Source organism: Heterodontus francisci, chromosome 3, assembly GCF_036365525.1.
Source record: "Heterodontus francisci isolate sHetFra1 chromosome 3, sHetFra1.hap1, whole genome shotgun sequence".
In the NCBI taxonomy this organism is placed as follows: Eukaryota; Metazoa; Chordata; class Chondrichthyes; order Heterodontiformes; family Heterodontidae; genus Heterodontus; species Heterodontus francisci.
Window position 1 is genome coordinate 57,638,991 of NC_090373.1, and position 12,573 is coordinate 57,651,563.

The following is a 12,573-nucleotide window of genomic DNA, read 5'->3' on the forward strand; positions in this document are numbered from 1 at the left end:
TGTTAAAACAGCAAAGTGCCCACATGATGGAATCATGAATAAATAGCACTGAGGGTTTGTACGATACTATCACACAGCAGATATTTCAGGCTTATTATATGCGGCATATACCTTTGTATGATACAAGAGTGCAAGTCAGTACATTAAATTATGGACAATAGTGCATACATATAAATCTAACATTTGTTTGCCTGTGTACAGCAAATGCAGAATGCGTGTAGGAATTTAATTTTAGCTATGACTACTAAACATTCATGTCCAATTCTCCTGTCTTTTCAAACCGCACAAGGCAAAAGTCTTTTTAAACAGTTTTTAAATATTCCCCTCTACCACCTTTCTGAATGAAGTGCTTTAACTAAAGAAAATGATAGATATGCAAAGAAAATCTGTTATTAATGGATCCTATCTGCGCTCACTTATCAGATTGTGTCACAAAAAACAATTGCTAAGGGCAGGCTGTAGATTTGATTTCACTTAGAGCTGGCCTTCTGCCTCTTCTTCCAGTCCATAGGCTCACTTCTCAGCACCTGCAGGGGGATAAAATAATGCAAAATGAAAATGTTTCAGTATCCTTCCTGCATGCCTACACTACTTATGGAACCACTCTTGCTTTTGAATTCGGTGGGAAGTCTGAACCCATCGTTTGTTCTTGCAACGTACCGGAAGGGTTAAAAAAAAGTATTTTCCAGGTAGACAAGAAAAACCTGTTCCCATTAACTGATGGTACAATGACTAGGGGATACCGATTTAAAGCTTTGGGCAAAAGATTCAGGGGGGATGTGAGGAAGAACTTTTTTATGCAGTGAGTGGTAATGATCTGGAACTCATTGCCTATGAGGGTTGTGGAAGCGGAGATGATCAGTGGTTTCAAAAGGAAATTGGTTGGGCATTTGAAGGAAATAGATTTGTAGGGATATGGGGGTAGAGCAGGGGAATGGGACTGACTGGACTACTTTAGGCAGAGCAGGTATAGACTATGTTGTGGGATGACCTGAAGAAGGGACCACCATAAAAGAGAACCACTTTAAGAGCTGTAAGTGAATATCAACAGAGGAAGTGATGTCCTGTCACACATGACCAGGGAGTTGTGGCTGGAGCCCAACAGAGTGAGATGTGTTTTAGATGTGCTCGTGCAACAACTGTTTGTATATATATGTTCCAGTTAATGTATAATAAAACCCACATATTTTTGCATATTACTTGTAGTCTTGTGAGTCTTACAATAGATTACACACCAAAGGAACAAGTAACAATATATGGTGGCAGTGTTTGGAATATATGTTTTTTCTGAAGACTGCCAAATATTACATGGTGGCAAAGTTTGGGATATACTTTTTCTGAAGGCTACTAAAAATTACATCATGGCAACAATTGATTTTTTTTTCTGAAGAACATACCAAAAGCAAACAAGCAGGCTGGCTAACTGGGGTGGCTGCAGATCCTGGAAAGCAGTTAGCAGGAGACCCCACAACAGGCAGTGAGCACAGACAGGACCCTGGGAAGTGTTGAAACTCTGTGAGTATAACAGGCAATTTGCCAGGGAATCAGACCTTTCAACAGGTCTGGTTGTGAGTCAAAAAATTTTAAAAGCTGTAGCTAAAGCCATTACTGTTTTAGTTTTCCCAGGTTTTTTTGCTTTGTTGGTGGGCCTAAGCCAATAAGAGTGAGAAGTACTCAACAGCGTCACCGGCGGTCCAACACTGTGAGAAGGGCTGGTTGTGGCAGCTGTCGGTACTGCAAGCTCCAGGCCCCTCAGAGAAAATCTTTCCCTCAGTTAAGAAGGAACCAATATAGTCTCTCACTCTTAAAAGGGGCAGAGCTGCAAAAAATGGATATGCCTTAAAAAGGAAAGAGAAAGAAGTCTGCCTGTGAAAAGAAAACCTGTGAAAAAGTCCTACATTTATAAAAAAGGAGGATCATTAAGACAGTGGCTTTCAGATATCCAATTATAGATTGGAAGGCATCAGACATGGCGTCTGAATTTAAACAGTTTCAACAATGAATGGAACTGTGTTTCATTGATCAAGAAGTGAGCAATCCAGAGAAACAAGGTACCAAAATTAAAGATTGTGCTGGACAACGAGGGCTTGCAATGAATCAATACATCAGGATTGTCAGCTGAGGCTCAGAAAGACCCGAGCAAGCTATGGACATTCCTGCAGCAGGATCTCAAAGGGAAGGTACATTTCTGAGTACATAGGCCTGAGCTTATGACCTACTGGCAAAGGCATGATGAGTCCATTGACCAGTTTGTTGCAAGATGCTGAGACAAAGCTCAAGAATGCGACTTTGCAGATATTGAATTATTGGAACGGGTTATAGAGCTAGTAATTGTGTTTACCCCAATAGAAGCTTTGCAAAAATACCTGCTAGAAAAGAATAAAGGGCACACCATAGATGCACTACTTAATGATGGAAGGAAATTTGAAGCCATCATGGCTGAGTGCCAACAGTTACAAGTTTTGGGGGCGGCTACAATATTTGGTATGGTAACCAAGGCTCAGATGTCTGTTAGGCCTTGTGGCAAATGTGGCCTGGCTCACCCAATTCGCAATTGTTCAGCAAAGCAGGACCTGTGCAAAGCTGGTGGCATGTGAGGACATTGGGTAAGGCAATGCAGAAGGACGAGCTCAGATACTGCACACAGAAATGATGGCAGACCACATGCAGAGAGAACATCAGCAAGAAGGGATGGCAAACACAACAAGAGGCATGCCAACACAAAGCAAAAGCCCAAGCAGGTACATCAGGTCAGTAGGGAGACAGATTATTAGGAGGACATGGATGAAGAATGCACTCGTGCGAACAGCGAGCAAGCATTCCACATAGTCAATTTGGATCATCATGTCAATACTATCATACAATCTGAGGCATTCACCATGATCAAGATTATATATCAGCAGAAGAGCGGCAGGCATAAGTTCAGAGTAAGAATCAAGACCGGAGCAAGTCCAAATATTCTGCCCATCCATATAATTAAGTTCATGTATCTAAAGAAATGGGAAGCTATGGTGCAACCCATCACAGCTAGGCTGACTGCCTACAATGGTTCTCTAATCAAGTGTGTTGGAATTATAATCTTACAATACAGCTATTGGAGCTATGAATGGCTAACACAAGTTTTTTACGTTTTAGACATAACTGGACCAGCTGTGGCATTACTTCCAGTATATCAAGATCTATGAGTTGTCACAATACATGGATTCAGTAATGCACCGAAGATGGTACAAAATACTCAGGTCGAATGTATTGGGTTAGTCCTTGTAAAGGACAGCACAAAGGCTGGGAGTCTTAACACGAAGAGGCAATATGACTGGACGATTCTCCTCTGGCTTCAGTTCGTTGCAGCAAGTATCCAGAAGCCAGAGGGATTGCTGGTGATTGGTGATGTTGCCAGTCATCATCTTTCTAAATTTTCCAAACAAGGGAAGAAGTTTACGATAACTAGATTGGGATGAATAAGCAAACCTTGTCAACATTTTAGGGAGTATTAAATTTGCTTACCTGTAAATAACATTCTGTTTTAATCATGTATAGTTATTCCGAACCACATCATCATTGTTTATTGTACATATGTTTATCTTTGGAAGAAAGGGGGATATTATGGGACTACCTTAAGAAGGGACCACCTTAAGAGCTGCAAGTGAAGATCACTAGAGGAAGTGATGTCATGTCACAAGTGACCAGGGAGTTGTGGGTGGAGCTCAACAGAGTGAGATATGTTTTAGATGAGCTCGTGCAATAGTCGATTGTATATGTATGTTCCAGTTAAAGTATAATAAAACCCATGTTTTCTTTGAATATTACTTGTTGATCGGTGAATCTTACAATAGATCACACACCAAAGGAACAAGTAATATTACAGACTCAATGGGCCAAATAGCTTCTTTCTGTGCCGTAACTGACTCTATGATATGTAATGGCAGGCTTACCAAAAAAACAACACATACGAATATAGGAACACACAAATTAGGAGCAGGAGCAGGCCAATGGCCTCTCGAGTCTGCTCTGCCATTCAACAAGATCATGGCTGATCTGATTGTAACCTCAACTCCACAATCCCGCCTACCCCTGATAACCTTACACCCTCTTGCTTATCAAGAATCTATCTACCTCTGCCTTAAAAATATTCAGGTCTCTGCTTCACTGCCTTTTGAGGCAGAGAGCTCCAAAGACTCACGACTCTGAGAAAAAAGTTTGCCTCATCTCTGTCTTAAATGGGCGACCCCTTATTTTTAAACAGTGACTCCTAGTTCTAGATTCTCCCACAAGAGGAAACATCCACCCTGTCAAGACCCCTCAGAATCTGATATGTTTCAATCAAGTCGTCTCTTACTCTTCTAAACTGCAGTGGATACAAGCCGAGACTGTCCAACCTTTCGTCATAAGACAACTCACTCATTCCAGGTATTACTCTAGTAAACCTTTTCTGAACTGCTTCCAATGCATTTACATCCTTCCTTAAATAAGGAGACCAATATTGTACGCAGTACTCCAGATGTGGTCTCACCAATGTCCTGTATAACTGTAGCATAACCTCCCTACTTTTGTATTCAATTCCCGTCGCAATAAACGATAACATTCTATTAGCTTTCATAATTACTTGCTGTAACTGCAAACTAACATTTTGCAATTCATGCACAAGGCCACCCAGATCCCTCTGCATCTCAGAGCTTTGCAATCTCACACCATTTAGACAATATGCTTCTTTTTTATTCTTCCTGCCAAAAAAGACAATTTCACATTTTCCCACATTATACTCCATTTGCCAGATCTTTGCCCACTCACTTCACCTCTCTATATCCCTTTGTAGCCTCCTTGTCTTCTTCACAACTTACTTTCCTACCTATCATTGTGTCATCAGCAAATTTAGCAATCATACCTTCGGTCTCTTCATCTAAGTCATTTATATAAATTGTAAAAAGTTGAGGCCCCAGCACCGGCACACCACTCATTACATCCTGCCAACCAGAAAATGACCCATTTATGCCTACTCTCTGTTTCCTGTAAACTAACCAATCTTCTATCCTTGAGTCAATCTTCTATCCAACACCCTATTGCCATTCTTGTCAGGCCACATTGTGAACCCTGGGGATGTCAACGGTTCACCAATTTCAGTTTTCACATACAGAGCGTCTTAGATACACAAGAAAATCACTTTTAACACCCTTCTTTCCTAAAGCTAGTAGGATAGATTTTCAGGGACTACACTCTTTGGGTGCTGTCTTGTGTAGGTCAGTGCACCCAATTCATGGCACTTTCAAATTCCTTGTCATTAATACACCATTTTCTCTTTGCTGGGGCTAGTTCCATGGGTGTTGTTATAACTTAAACCATCACTGTTGGGAGGCTTTGGAAGAATCACAATTGCATTTGATCCTGTCCTCACCCTATGCCCATACAGACGTGCAGTCTTCAGCAGTTGTCACAGGATAGCGATAGAAAGCACTCCAAACACGGGCTGATCTTTTCTACTTGCCTAGCCCAGGAGTGCTGAGTGATTTATATCAGCATTACTAAGCCCTGGTTAAAACTGGCTAATGCAGCACAGACCAGGGATTGAGCCTTGGAACATCAAGGTCAGTGTGGCTCAGTAGCACACAGCCCATTGGACTTACCGGGCTGAATTTAGTCATCCTGGCCGTGGGACTGGAAACTGATTTCTGGTACTGGTTCCTGATTGTCACATAGACAGCCGCCGTGATCACGCGGCGGGTGGCTATTTTACATACTGGAGGTGCAGGGCCCCCACAATCAGGGGGTGGGGGGGGTGGTGGGGTGGGTGCGGGAGGTAAGACACAGAATATGGCGTCAGATGACCCTGGAGCAGGTCCTGGCACCATATATAAACGCTGGCGGCCCTGCATTCACTCTTGCTTGCTTCACAACAGTGCTTGCAAATGTGCCATTTGCTGCCCCAGGATCCCTTCTTCTACCTGATAGTCAACCTGCACCCAAGCCTGCAGTGACCATGGCTGAAGAAAGACACCGGGTGGCCCCATGGTTTAGCGATGCCTCCCTCGAGATTCTCCTCCAGGCTGCAAGGGAAAGGCGGGAGGTCCTCTTTCCAAGGGATGGGAAGAAGAGGTCCACCTGCCTGACCAAACAAGCCTGGACGGAGATCACTGAGGATGTCAGCAGCCGTGGGGTCACCGCCTGGACATGCGTACAGTGCCACAAGAGCGTTAACGACCTCCTTCATTCTGCCAAGGTGATGGCTCCTTAACTCTCTCCTTTCTGGTGTTAGCAAGTGGCTACACAGGAAGAAGCAGGACATGGGGAGGGAGGCACCACAAAAGCTTGGGCACAGGAGGTTAAGCATCGCCTCATCCTGTCAGATGCATGGCTGTGTGTCTGCCACGTGCCTCCTTCACAACTCACTCCCATTAACTTCTCCCAGAGCAGGCGGTAGGATGAGCTATATAGGAAACCCCAATAGGGGACTAGGGGCTGCCATGAGCAGAACTGTCACGTTGCTGTCCCAGTGAAGTACTACATCTCCCTTTTTCCACTTGCAGGACAAGAGGGCCCATAACACAAGGGAGACATCAAAGATTTGTGGAGGGATCCCAGACATCAGGCCTCTCTCCACGGCTGAAGAGGAGGCATTAGAATTAGCAGGGACCCAGGGTGGCCTCTCCATATCTGATGGAGAGATTGGAGCCTCCGAGCAAGAGAGTGAGGATTGTCTACCATTGACATATAGTTCACTTCTGGAGACCCACTTCATGTATGGTTGGCATGATGAGATCTGCACAGCCTAACCCACATGGACTTGAGTTCTGTCATCCCGATCGGCATCCACAGGAGACTCCAGTGAATGGGGGGCAGAATTCCACCTCTGAGGAGGATCAGCAGTCAGAGGATGCACTGTCACATGACTCTTCTGTCCTTCCACCAGCGCAGATACTTTCACCTCAATGGCTCGGTTTCTGCTCAACTGTAGAATCAGGGTCAGACACTGGTGAGAGCACTGCACACACGCCTGAGCAGCTGGCTGAGGCTGAGACAGCCAAGGCCACTGACATTCGGAGAACTGTGGTTGGCCAGGCCCATGCTGAGCCCCAGGCTGGTGATGAGCCTCTGCTATTGACAGCATAGTGCATGCTGGAATTGCACAGAGGGGTAAAGCCACATCTGGAGCAGATGCCAGAGGCCACGTACAGCCATGAGTGGATGATGGAGGAGTCCATCCATGCATGACTGCTGCCATGTTTCAGGCATATGAACGCATGGCTTCCTCATCGAGAGGTTGACGATCCTCATGGTGAGCCAGGTTCCACAGATGTGTATAGACCTGCACACCATCACCTTGGCCATGAGCTCAACACAGCAGTGACAAGGCAAGAGAAGGACAAGGTGCCTGGAGTCTTCTCCCACTCCCCGTCTTTCTCTGTTCAGTAGAGAGGTTCAAGTGATCCTTGAAAGGGAGAAGTAGAGGCTGACCTCCACAACTGGAGGCTCCCCTCAGGCGCTCTGAGTATGGATAGCAGCTCCTCAGCCCCTCTGCCAGTGAGCCCAGCTCCAGTAGACGCAACGCCTGTCGAAAGTCCTGCACCAGTGCAGGAAACCTTCAGGCAGCCGGGGCCTTTCAGACCTCAGGCAGCCAGAGGATGGCCTCCGAAGTCATCACAGGCCAAGGGACAGCCTGAGCAGCAGTCTGCCTCCAGCACAGCTGCTATTGCTGGGTTTACATCTTGTAGGAGCACTCGCAAATGCATTAAGAAAACCACCGAAACACACTTTGGGAATCACGGGTGTCTGACATTTGACATGCAATGATTAATATAAAGTTCTTTTGTTCAAGTAATTAATGATCCTTGTGTAACTGTCACTATTCCATTATGTCAACTGTGAGCTGTTGACTTCATCCTTCCCCCTTAGTGGAATGCCAATGTAACCACAGTCCTCATGAACTTTTGATCTCCCATGGGCACTAGTGTGTATTTCAGCTGGGTGCTAGGCACTGAACACAAATGGGAAGGAGGCGACAGTCCACATGCATTGAGGTGAGTCTTTATTGGCTTTTGTAAGAGTGGACATCAGGGTAGCTGGAAGCGTGTAATTATGAGCTTGTCTCTTGCCTCCTTGGCCTGTTGCTCAATCTGCCTGGCCTCCAGTGCAAGAGCTTCAACATCCAGTGCTGCTTGCTCCTCTCCCTCCTCCGCGTCCTCCTCATCAGTGAGGAATGATCCAGATGCGTAATAGTTCAGAGCCACTGTGATCTTCAGAGTCACTGGTATGGGGTGACCCCGAAATCCTATAGGCCGCAAATCACCCTGCCACAGGGCGCATAAGTCAGTGATGGCTTCCCTGGAGAGCCACAGTCTTCACTGACAATGCCGCTCAGACATTTGGAGATAGCTGATTCTATTCTGGTACACTCTCTGGCGCAGGTGGGCCCTTCTTGTCATGGCCGGCTGCTGCTGCACTCGGCGTGGAGCTTCACAGGCAGGTACAGCTGCCTCCTGGCCTTCCCTCTGTTGGAGATGCTGCATCACCCCACAGAGGATCCAAAAAGACAGGGTGTATGAGACCCATGACAGGTGTCGGTGCAGAGAAGACTCTCCTGGCAAATGAGCTATTAACACTTCTCCCGATGGACTCCCTGATGTCCCGATGAGCCCACCCATGCTGATAGCTGACCCTCTCATCCAGCAGTATGGGTGACCAAACATCTCGACACAACAATTTGGTCACCTAGTACAGCCACTTAAATTTTAATCGAGACCCGGAAACCCCCGTGAGAGATCTCGAGACTCTGAGCCCCCTGTCAGAGACCCGAAGACACAGAACCCCTTGTCAGAGACCCTGAGACCCTGAAGCCCCTATCAGAGACTCTGAGACCCAGAACCCCCTGTCAGAGACTCTGAGACCCGGAACCACTGTCAGAGACCGTGAGACCCTGAAGCCCCTATCAGAGACTCTGAGACCCAGAACTCCCGTCAGAGACCCTGAGACCCGGAACCACTGTCAGAGACCGTGAGACCCAGAAACCCCGCCAGAGACCCCGAGTCCCTGAGACCCCCATCAGAGACCCTGAGACCCAGAGATTCCCATCAGAGACCCTGAGACCCAGAACCCCTGTCACACACCCTGAGACCTTGAAGCACCTGTGAGAGACCCTGAGACTCAGAAACCCCGTCAGAGACCCTGAGACCCTAAACCCCCATCAGAGACCCTGAGACCCAGAACCCTCTGTCAGAGACCATGAGACCGGAACCCCTGTCAGAGACCCTGAGACCCAGAACCCCTGTCAGAGACCCTGAGACTCAGAAACCCCGTCAGAGACCCTGAGACCCTAAACCCCCATCAGAAACCCTGAGACCCAGAACTCTCTGTCAGAGACCATGAGACCGGAACCCCTGTCAGAGACCCCGAGACTCAGAACCTCCGTCAGAGACCCCAAGACTCTGAGCTCCCTGTCAGAGACCCTGAGACCCAGAACTCCTGTCAGAGACCCCGAGACTCAGAACCTCCGTCAGAGACCCCAAGACTCTGAGCTCCCTGTCAGAGACCCTAAGTCCCAGAAACCCTTGTCAGAGACTCTGAAACCCTGAGACCCCCATCAGAGACCCTGAGACCCAGAACCCCCTGTCAGACACTCTGAGACCCAGAACTCCCGTCAGAGACCCTGAGACCCAGAACCCCTGTCAGAGACCCTGAGACCCGGAACCCCTGTCAGTGACCCTGAGACCCAGAACTCCCGTCAGAGACCATCAGACCCAGAACTCCCGTCAGAGACCCTGAGACCCTGAACCCCCTATCAGAGACTCTGAGACCCAGAACTCCCTTCAGAGACCCTGAGACCCAGAACTCCCGTCAGAGACCCTGAGAACCGAAACCCCTGTCAGAGACCCTGAGACCCAGAAACCCCGCCAGAGACGCCGAGACCCTGAGACCCCCATCAGAGACCGTGAGACCCAGAACTCCCATCAGAGACCCTGAGACCCAGAACTCCCGTCAGAGACCCTGAGACCCGGAACCCCTGTCAGAGACCCTGAGACCCAGAACTCTCATCAGAGATCCTGAGACCCAGAACTCCCGTCAGACCCTGAGACCCGGAACCCCTGTCAGAGACCCTGAGACCCAGAAACCCCGCCAGAGACCCCGAGACCCTGAGACCCCCATCAGAGACCCTGAGACTCGGAACCTCCGTCAGAGACCCCAAGACTCTGAGCTCCCTGTCAGAGACCCTAAGACCCAGAACCCCTTGTCAGAGACTTTGAAACCCTCAGATCCCCATCAGAGACCCTGACCCTGAGACCCCCATCAGGGACCCTGAGACCCAGAACCCCTGTCACAAACCCTGAGACCCTGAAGCCCCTGTCAGAGACCCTGAGACCCAGAAACCCCGCCAGAGACCCTGAGACCCTAAACCCCCATCAGAGACCCTGAGACCCTAAACCCCCATCGGAGACCCTGAGACCCAAAACCCTCTCAGAGACCATGAGACCCGGAACCCCTGTCAGAGACCTTGAGACCCAGAACCTCTGTCAGAGACCCCAAGACTCTGAGCTCCCTGTCAGAGACCCGAAGACCCAGAACCCCTTGTCAGAGACTCTGAAACCCTGAGACCCCCATCAGAGACCCTGAGACCCAGAACCCCCTTTCAGAGACTCTGAGACCCAGAACCCCTGTCAGAGACCCTGAGACTCAGAAACCCCGTCAGAGACCCTGAGACCCTAAACCCCCCATCAGAAACCCTGAGACCCAGAACCCTCTGTCAGAGACCATGAGACCGGAACCCCTGTCAGAGACCCCGAGACTCAGAAGCTCCGTCAGAGACCCCAAGACTCTGAGCTCCCTGTCAGAGACCCTGAGACCCAGAACCCCTGTCAGAGACCCCGAGACTCAGAACCTCCGTCAGAGACCCCAAGACTCTGAGCTCCCTGTCAGAGACCCTAAGTCCCAGAAGCCCTTGTCAGAGACTCTGAAACCCTGAGACCCCCATCAGAGACCCTGAGACCCAGAACCCCCTGTCAGACACTCTGAGACCCAGAACTCCCGTCAGAGGCCCTGAGACCCAGAACCCCTGTCAGAGACCCTGAGACCCGGAACCCCTGTCAGTGACCCTGAGACCCAGAACTCCCGTCAGAGACCATCAGACCCAGAACTCCCGTCAGAGACCCTGAGACCCGGAACCCCTGTCAGAGACCCTGAGACCCAGAACTCCCTTCAGAGACCCTGAGACCCAGAACTCCCGTCAGAGACCCTGAGAACCGAAACCCCTGTCAAAGACCCTGAGACCCAGAAACCCCGCCAGAGACCCCGAGACCCTGAGACCCCCATCAGAGACCCTGAGACCCAGAACTCCCGTCAGAGACCCTGAGACCCAGAACTCCCGTCAGAGACCCTGAGACCCGGGACCCCTGTCAGAGACCCTGAGACCCAGAACTCTCATCAGAGATCCTGAGACCCAGAACTCCCGTCAGACCCTGAGACCCGGAACCCCTGTCAGAGACCCTGAGACCCAGAAACCCCGCCAGAGACCCCGAGACCCTGAGACCCCCATCAGAGACCCTGAGACTCGGAACCTCCGTCAGAGACCCCAAGACTCTGAGCTCCCTGTCAGAGACCCTAAGACCCAGAACCCCTTGTCAGAGACTTTGAAACCCTCAGATCCCCATCAGAGACCCTGACCCTGAGACCCCCATCAGGGACCCTGAGACCCAGAACCCCTGTCACAAACCCTGAGACCCTGAAGCCCCTGTCAGAGACCCTGAGATCCAGAAACCCCGCCAGAGACCCTGAGACCCTAAACCCCCATCAGAGACCCTGAGACCCTAAACCCCCATCGGAGACCCTGAGACCCAGAACCCTCTGTCAGAGACCATGAGACCGGAACCCCTGTCAGAGACCCTGAGACCCAGAACCCCTGTCAGAGACCCTGAGACTCAGAAACCCCGTCAGAGACCCTGAGACCCTAAACCCCCATCAGAAACCCTGAGACCCAGAACCCTCTGTCAGAGACCATGAGACCGGAACCCCTGTCAGAGACCCCGAGACTCAGAACCTCCGTCAGAGACCCCAAGACTCTGAGCTCCCTGTCAGAGACCCTGAGACCCAGAACCCCTGTCAGAGACCCCGAGACTCAGAACCTCCGTCAGAGACCCCAAGACTCTGAGCTCCCTGTCAGAGACCCTAAGTCCCAGAAGCCCTTGTCAGAGACTCTGAAACCCTGAGACCCCCATCAGAGACCCTGAGACCCAGAACCCCCTGTCAGAGACCCTGAGACCCAGAAACCCCGCCAGAGACCCTGAGACCCTAAACCCCCATCAGAGACCCTGAGACCCTAAACCCCCATCGGAGACCCTGAGACCCAAAACCCTCTCAGAGACCATGAGACCCGGAACCCCTGTCAGAGACCTTGAGACCCAGAACCTCTGTCAGAGACCCCGAGACTCAGAACCTCCGTCAGAGACCCCAAGACTCTGAGCTCCCTGTCAGAGACCCTAAGACCCAGAACCCCTTGTCAGAGACTCTGAAACCCTGAGAACCCCATCAGAGACCCTGAGACCCAGAACCCCCTTTCAGAGACTCTGAGACCCAGAACCCCTATTAGACACTCTG

General features: G+C 49.7%; 1 long non-coding RNA gene across 1 annotated transcript in view; it reads right to left on the reverse strand.

Annotated features, from left to right (window-relative positions):
• Window positions 1–261: 261 nt before the first annotated feature.
• Window positions 262–12,573, reverse strand: part of LOC137356585 (uncharacterized) — a 208,299-nt gene continuing 195,987 nt past the window's right edge. The window contains exon 5 of the long non-coding RNA XR_010971097.1: window positions 262–527. This is a non-coding gene — a long non-coding RNA (uncharacterized lncRNA). The remainder of the gene's footprint in view (window positions 528–12,573) is intronic.